At 36.6% G+C, this 7,424-nt stretch overlaps 1 pseudogene across 1 annotated transcript; it reads right to left on the bottom strand.

Moving 5' to 3' along the window:
- Positions 1-293: 293 nt before the first annotated feature.
- LOC143856985 (transcription factor GLABRA 3-like) lies at positions 294-6,503 on the bottom strand (annotated as a pseudogene). Its single transcript, XR_013238436.1, has 7 exons — positions 6,430-6,503; positions 6,272-6,368; positions 6,085-6,099; positions 5,729-5,785; positions 4,777-5,614; positions 1,391-1,517; positions 294-991 (listed from the first exon to the last, which is right to left on the bottom strand). The product of XR_013238436.1 is annotated as a transcription factor GLABRA 3-like (transcript).
- Positions 6,504-7,424: the final 921 nt, after the last annotated feature.

The following is a 7,424-nucleotide window of genomic DNA, read 5'->3' as shown; positions in this document are numbered from 1 at the left end:
AATTATTTCTCTAACAATCTTTTCTCCATGGTATCAAATATTTGTTTTGCATCTCCAACACAACATACTTTTGCATACATCTTGACCAGAGCAGAGCATTGGACAATCTGTTCATATGTGGCGACCATAGAGTTCCATGGCACCAAATCTTTTCTCCATGGTATCAAATATTTGTTTTTCATCTCCAACACAACCTACTTTTGCATACATCTTGACCAGAGCAGAGCATTGGACTCAAAAACATCAAAATCTAACCCAAGCTTTACAAAGTGCAGATGGATCAATCTCCCCATCAAAAGAGTTCATCAAAGGCGTACAAATGGGAAAAAGCTTGAGATAGTAAGCCAATCCATCCACACCCCCTCCAACATCATCTCCTCAAGCACACCCAATGCCTCACCGAGCTTGAAATTTTGGCAAAACCCAGAAATCATCGCATTCCAAAGCCCAGAAATTATACTTGAGATAGTAACAGACATTGCATCAAACACTTCTCTTTTCTTTTTCTGGTATTTAACCTTTTGTAGAATACAAGAAACAGCTCAACCAGCAAAATTACAGAACATTAAACTAGAAATGTGCCAATAATATACTAAAAATTCCCGCTACAATTGAGAAGTATGAAAAATTTTGGAGTCCTACTTGATACTAATCCTAAAATACACTCAGTGACCCAAAAGGCTCCTATTACTACGTTGGGTTTAATGATGGAGCAGTACATGAATGACTGAGGCAATTTCAAGCTCACTTATGGAGAGACCAAACACCCATAGAGAAGTGTCGAAGTAACATGCCTGTAACTCATCTTCCTATCATAAATTCACTTGAGGGGATTTCAAGGAGAGAACAAACACCCATTCTATGGAGCAACCATACATATATCAATGCATTAGTAAGAAATCCATTGACAAATCAAACCTCAGAACTTACCAACAACTCTCTGAAGAGCTTGTTTGATCACCCCCGCCGATGCTACCGATGCTCCCCTAAACTGCAGGAAAATTGTTTAACAACTCAGCATTTGAATCAACATGAACAACCTGAAAAGACGGCAAAAATCATTTTTGAATCACCCAAACCTTAGATCTTAGCATTAGAGAAAGAATGCCATCAACGGTGGATGATTGCACTGAGTAAACATATAAATGGAGATTGCATATTGACTCCACTATTTCAAGCAATAGGAATTCCCTCCACGGACAACGCATATCAATCTGAACTTCCTTCTCAACTATGGTGACTGTCAGATCTGCTAAACTATCCTTGGGTAAAACCCAGTTTAGTTTAGCATCTGCATCGTCTACGTCAGATGCCTTCCTCTTGTTTATGGACGTTTTTCCATTAGAAATCTCATTGTTTCCATAATTATCAGATGTTCTCTCTACTGTACCTGGATGTTTCCTTCTTTCTCTTGCATCGGATCCAGCTGAATCTTTGCAAGCTTCCAACTCTTCCACCCTTCTCTCAAGCTCTTTCAAGTACTATATTGTGTCTCCAAGGATAGATGCCTTATCAACCTGTGAAAACATGAATATTCATCAAGAAGTAGCATTGCAGAGGGATTTGCTTGGCATGGAAGAAACTCTTATGTCACATATACAGAACAAGGAAGCTAAATAAAGTATGAAAGTTCAAATCCACAAAAATTAATGATCCCATGGTTTAAAAGGTTACTGTATCACTCAAATTTACCATAAATGATACAGAAAAGGGTAATCCACATATTAATATTTTTCTATAAAAGACAGAATTCTTCACAAATATTGATTCTATTTAACTCACCACCTTTATATTTTACCTTAGATTGCAGAGGGATTCACCCACAATAAAAATGACACTATAGTCACAAAATTTTGAACAAGCGCAGTCTTATTGTCTATTTTAGCAACAAATAAGGAGATGTTTAGGAATATGCATCTATATATTTTCCTTCCACTTGAAAAATGCAAAATGTGAATATAAAATTAGAAAAAAGGGTCAAGTTAGGTTTGGGTTCGGGTTGAGTCTTTCCAACCCGGGTTGAGTTCGGGCCAGGTTCGGGTTGAGGGTTTGGACAACCCAACGCTAGTGAAACCCGATATTTTTTTTTAAGCTTAAAAACTCGGGTTGGGTTGGGTTGCACTCAGGTCCGGTTGGGTTCGGGTTGGAAAAAAGAGTTCCTTGGGTCGGATCGGGTTGAACCTTGTTGGGCTAGAAAACGGATCGGATTCGGGATGCAAAAAAAGAGTTCCTCAGGCTGGCCTCAACCCGACCCAACCCGACCCTCAACCCAACCCAACCCGACCCGAGTTGCACCCCTAGCAATAGGTCGTCCACGAGCTCTTCGTCCACAAGGCATTTTATAAGCTTGAAAAAAATTCAAGGAATCTCGGATTTGCAGTCCCCTCCGACGGCCTTTAGTAAAATGCTAATATCTCCTTGTAGAAAACTTTGATTTATAATCTGTTTGTTATGGTGGAAACTAGACTCGAAGATCTTTCAGTTGGTGTATTGCTTGCTCAGATCGGATACCGATAACCCTTTCAAATATGCCACGAAACAGACCCAAACTTTTTGGACTGCAAAAAATATTGATTGTGCCGATTATGAAAGTGAGCCACAAAATCTTCCTGCTCTGATACCAAATTTGGTGCAGGCCGCAACCAACAAATGGAAACACAAAATGAAAATTGATCAAATAACAAGAATAATGACAAAGATACAACCGAGAATTGCTCAATCGGTTTGTAGCGGAATCACTCGATGCCAGGTAGAATGCTAGGAATCACTTGACCAGCAAGGCAAAATCGCTCAACACCGAAGGGGAATCACTCAACCCTTGGGAGGAATCACTCAACTCCATATTTATAGTAATTTGCTACAAAGAATTTTAACCAAAGTACCATACTACCATCCCTTCTTTGCTAATTCTCATTAATATATATGGTGATAAAAGTGTAGTAAATGAGATACATGGACAATGACTCACAAATAACTTCTAAGACAGCTTCCAAAACGCCGCAAGTTCATAGGTAGTCAAAATACAAAAAGCAACAAGTCTTAACATAGTTCCCATAAAGCATTAAAGAAAGACTTAACTGATACATACTAAAAACTAGACATAGTAATTAGTTAGCTAAATTCCCATGCAACAACCCAAGACCAAGTCAAAACACATAGATGTGCCACATGGATGGCAAATGGCATCATCCTACGGTGCCAATTGGCTATGACACTGCATCACTTTCTTTTCTTTTCCTTCACACGAAAAACAAGTGTACGGACCCTTAAGGGAGACTATATGTAAAAAAAATTAATGTTGTAATTATGAAGAGAAAATATGAAGGTTTTTTCTCCACCATTGAAAAAAAAACCCTTTTTAATTAAAGTATTTTTTTGTTGTGATCCGACTTTCAACCATGGAGAAATGAGATACTAATTTAATCCCCCGTGTTAGGTTATCTTTTTTCCTTTTCGTGAATATAGGAATGAACAAGACATACATAAAATTTTCATATCATTTAAATATGGGATTTTTGCTGATTAGTCCCTACTTGGCAAAATAATTGCTTAATAGGCTCTAAGAAAAGAGTATTAATCTAACTTCAACAAGTTGTTAACATTTTAGCCCATTTTGACATTACACGTTAGTATTCTTAAAATTTCATCTAAATTTTAACCTGAATAATATCATTTAATTTGCAATGAAAAAGCTGTCCAATGATTTTTTGTTGAAGGATTTTTGACGAAAATATAGGAAGAAATACTATTTTTGGCTGTTTCCTAATTTTTTTCTTAAATACTGGAAGGGAAATCGAAAATGGGCTAAAACGGATTAAAGATTGGGGGGTAAATTTGCCATTTAAAGATTTTTAGCTGAGAAAGTTGACGTACGTCAATTTTAGTGACCTTTTAGCATTTTTTAAAAGTAGGACTGTTAGGATAATATCCTTTTCTTACAGACTATCAGGCAATTTTTTGCCAAGTAGGGACTAATCAGCAAAAATCTCTTTAAATTTTTAATGTTTTTCTTCTATTTTTCCTTTCTGAATCTAGAAATAATGATAAGAGAAAATGACACCATTTTAACAATAAGCCATTTTTTATTCAATATTTCGATCATTGTCACTGCAATGTGCTTAATTTCTTTTGAGAAAAAAGAAAGAATCAGTTAAAGAGAACAAGAAAAATTCAATATTATTATTGCTTTTATAAAAAAACAACATTTCTAAAATCATATCTTTTATTGTTTGATCAGTTTTTTAAAATTTAATTGCTTCATAATCTTTTTTTTCCTTAAGTTTAGATATTTTGTAAATGCAACTCCCATATTTCTCTTATAATTTACATTTTTTATTTTACAAATTCAAAAGTGGGAACTAACGTAGTTCATTGTATCAACCCACTTGATTATCGGCAACCCGTTTCAGTTCCCAAATTTTAAACCTTCCCTTTAGCAGCAATGATGCATAGATTTTTTAAAAATGCAGAGGCTCATGATTCAACAAATGTACTTCAAAAAATTCTGGAACCAAGTCACACAATGCTTAAATGCACTTACAAGAAAAATCAACCCTCCGAAAACGTAGGAGTCAACCCATGAAAATACAACCCTCTGAAAACCTAGGAGTCAACCCATGCATCCTTCAAAAAAAATTCTTTATGATGCCCTTTCAGATTTTCAACTGAAAATTTCCTCAGCGAAGAAATGATTGTGTCATAGTAATGACAGCTTAAATAGAAACCCAATGATAGAAAATTAACTACTAGTAACAGTCTACGATGGGAGTCAAGTACCTTGTCGATCGAAGGAACCAGCGATCTAAGAATCATAAACTTCTCGTTAATTTTCTCTCTCCTCCTCCTTTCTGACAAAACATGGTTCACACTTCACACTAATATCATCCCCTTCCAGTTTCCAATCTCTCTCCTCACTTCCGATTTCTTCTTGGGACTTCAGTGAGCAACTGCCATGCATCCAAGCGACATTAAACAAAATTTTCTTTAATAATTTTTGTGACATGCTAATATGTACCTTATGAGTATCCACATCCTTCCACCAATTTGTAAAGCTTGACCCACAAGTACGATTATAAAAGTAGGGTTTCTTAATTACACAGTGGGAACTTCTAAAAATGGCAGAAAGGGTTTTCAAATAGTGCGAGTCATCAGCTTCGAGATCCAATGAGCTAAGTTTTGTGTGATTGCAGTCTTGAAGCTCTAAATTTTTAATCTTTCCACCCTTTCGAGAAGATATGACCTTTTCAGGATTTGCAAAGGACTGAGATAATATACAGTCACTTGAATTTACAGAACCATGGATACAATTACTTAATTCGTCATCCATGCACTGCCAACTCTGAACTTGAGAAGTGCCATTAAGTCCCTCCAACATGAAAGAGTCATCAGCATTATGGTTGGGACAATAACCATTAGAACTGTTGTCAGAAGAGCCTGTTTTTAACTCCTCGCAGACATCAGCAAGCAATTCATCTATTCTTTCAGGGACCAATTCAATTTCTTCACCCTTGTCTGCTTTCCGAGGGCTTGATGTAGACTGCTCGGAGCATACAGGGTTTGGAAACTCCGAAAAGAAAGTTATAACGTGTTGAATGAGAGTAGCGTCCTCTGAGATCTTTAGATAATAAATACAGATGGAATCAGAATTACTTGTTTAATTAATGCAAGTGGCAACAGATGAGAGTTGATAACAATATTATTTAGCTGGAAATGTGACACAGAAAGTTACCAGTTGAGTCACACCAAGCTCTAGCACACCACTCATAAGAGGAAAGCATACAACAGTCTGCAAATCAATTTGACGAGAAACCTTATTTCAACCCCCGATAGAATTTGTGATAATTATTAGGGATTTGCTAGGGACCATCGCACAAGGCATTTCAGGCCGGGATGTTGCATGAGAGAGCAGCCACCTCAGATGAATCAAATGAATAAGATAAAATCTGTTGAAAAGTGAGCCTGTGTGGCAGTTGCCTCATGCAACAGCCTGCCCATGAAATACCTTGTGTGTTGGTCCCTAGCATATCCCTAATTATTAACATGGTTTCTCAAATATTATTGATAACTGTATAAAATAAATCATACCTGAATAGACGCACTCTGAGGGTTATAATTGGTAGCAGTATAGTTGTTGAACAGAAATCAACACAAAAAAATCAGCTCATTCTGTTGTTTAAAAGAAAAAAAGAACAAAAAAAAAAAGACATTGGTCTAATCTTCCAATCAAAGCTTGAATCAGAATAACATGAGAGTTTGGTCGAGGAACACTGACCTTTGCTAAAAGGGAGCGAGTGAAGACTTTGCTTTCCGCATAATGAGCATTGCATTGCCAGATATGGTGACCATTTGCTAATGCCCTTCCAGGCAATCTGGGGTCAAACATTTGGTAAATCAAATGAAGGCCAATATATCAGCATAAACGAAACTTACAGAGTGAAAAATTGAATAAGCCATGAAACTTTAGCCCATGAAGGATGCATGAGATCTGAAGGCATTATGTTCATGGTAAACAAAATGCAAAGATGATGCTAATGAACCGAAGAAAAGATTATTTCTGAGTGGTCCTAAACAAGATATCAGGACAGTTAGTGATCATACACAGCACAAAAAAGAGAGGAAAGTTAGGGAAACAAGAACCAAAGAAAATAACTATTGGATTTCTTTGACAGCACTAAATTAGAAGATACATACACAACACAAAAAAATTGTTATTGTCACCATTGTTATCTTTGAGGCCACATAGATGAAGAGAAAACAATGGAGAAAACTGAAACACTTGGCCATGACAACCTATTCAACATAAATGACCATATAAGTAAGCATTATTTCACCTAGACAAGGACAAAACCACCTTTTCTTTTACCAACAGAACTACCACTCTTTCTAGAGTTTGCATTAGAACTGAATTGAAGTTTAGGATAAGCTCTCAAGCTCAAGGTACTTGACTTTTCTTCCTTAGTTTTGGGTAGTTTCTTGCATCTCAATGATTTACATGTACCTTCCTTTTCCCATTGGTAAAATCATGCACTGGGTTAACCCTTCTCATTTGATAAAGAGATTGTAATTTACATGTTAGTGTGTCACATGTAAACTGGAACATAAGCCAGTTCTGCTTTTGTGATCAAAGATGGAAATGTGTTTTACTACTAGAGAAAACACCTCATTATAGTCCCCACCATCCTTCAGCACGTAGCCTTTTGGTACCCACTGTGCCTTAAACCTATCTCCATCAATCTAGGGGATCCTTTCTTATTTTTGTAACTTAACAAGTTCTCAAGTTTGATTTCATTGAAGAGATTTCTTCCCTTCACCATGGCCATTGCCCACTAGCCATTGTATTTACTTTTGTTCTCTATCATCAATGCATAGGATACCACATCTTCATAGACGTATCTGGAAAGTAGCAACATTTCTCTCGGGTTTAT

Source organism: Tasmannia lanceolata, unplaced genomic scaffold, assembly GCF_043159265.1.
Source record: "Tasmannia lanceolata isolate RefF3 unplaced genomic scaffold, GAP_Taslan_0.1 ptg000024l, whole genome shotgun sequence".
Lineage (NCBI taxonomy): Eukaryota > Viridiplantae > Streptophyta > Magnoliopsida > Canellales > Winteraceae > Tasmannia > Tasmannia lanceolata.
Note: the sequence above shows the minus strand (reverse complement) of the source record. Positions and strands in the feature narration are given on the sequence as shown.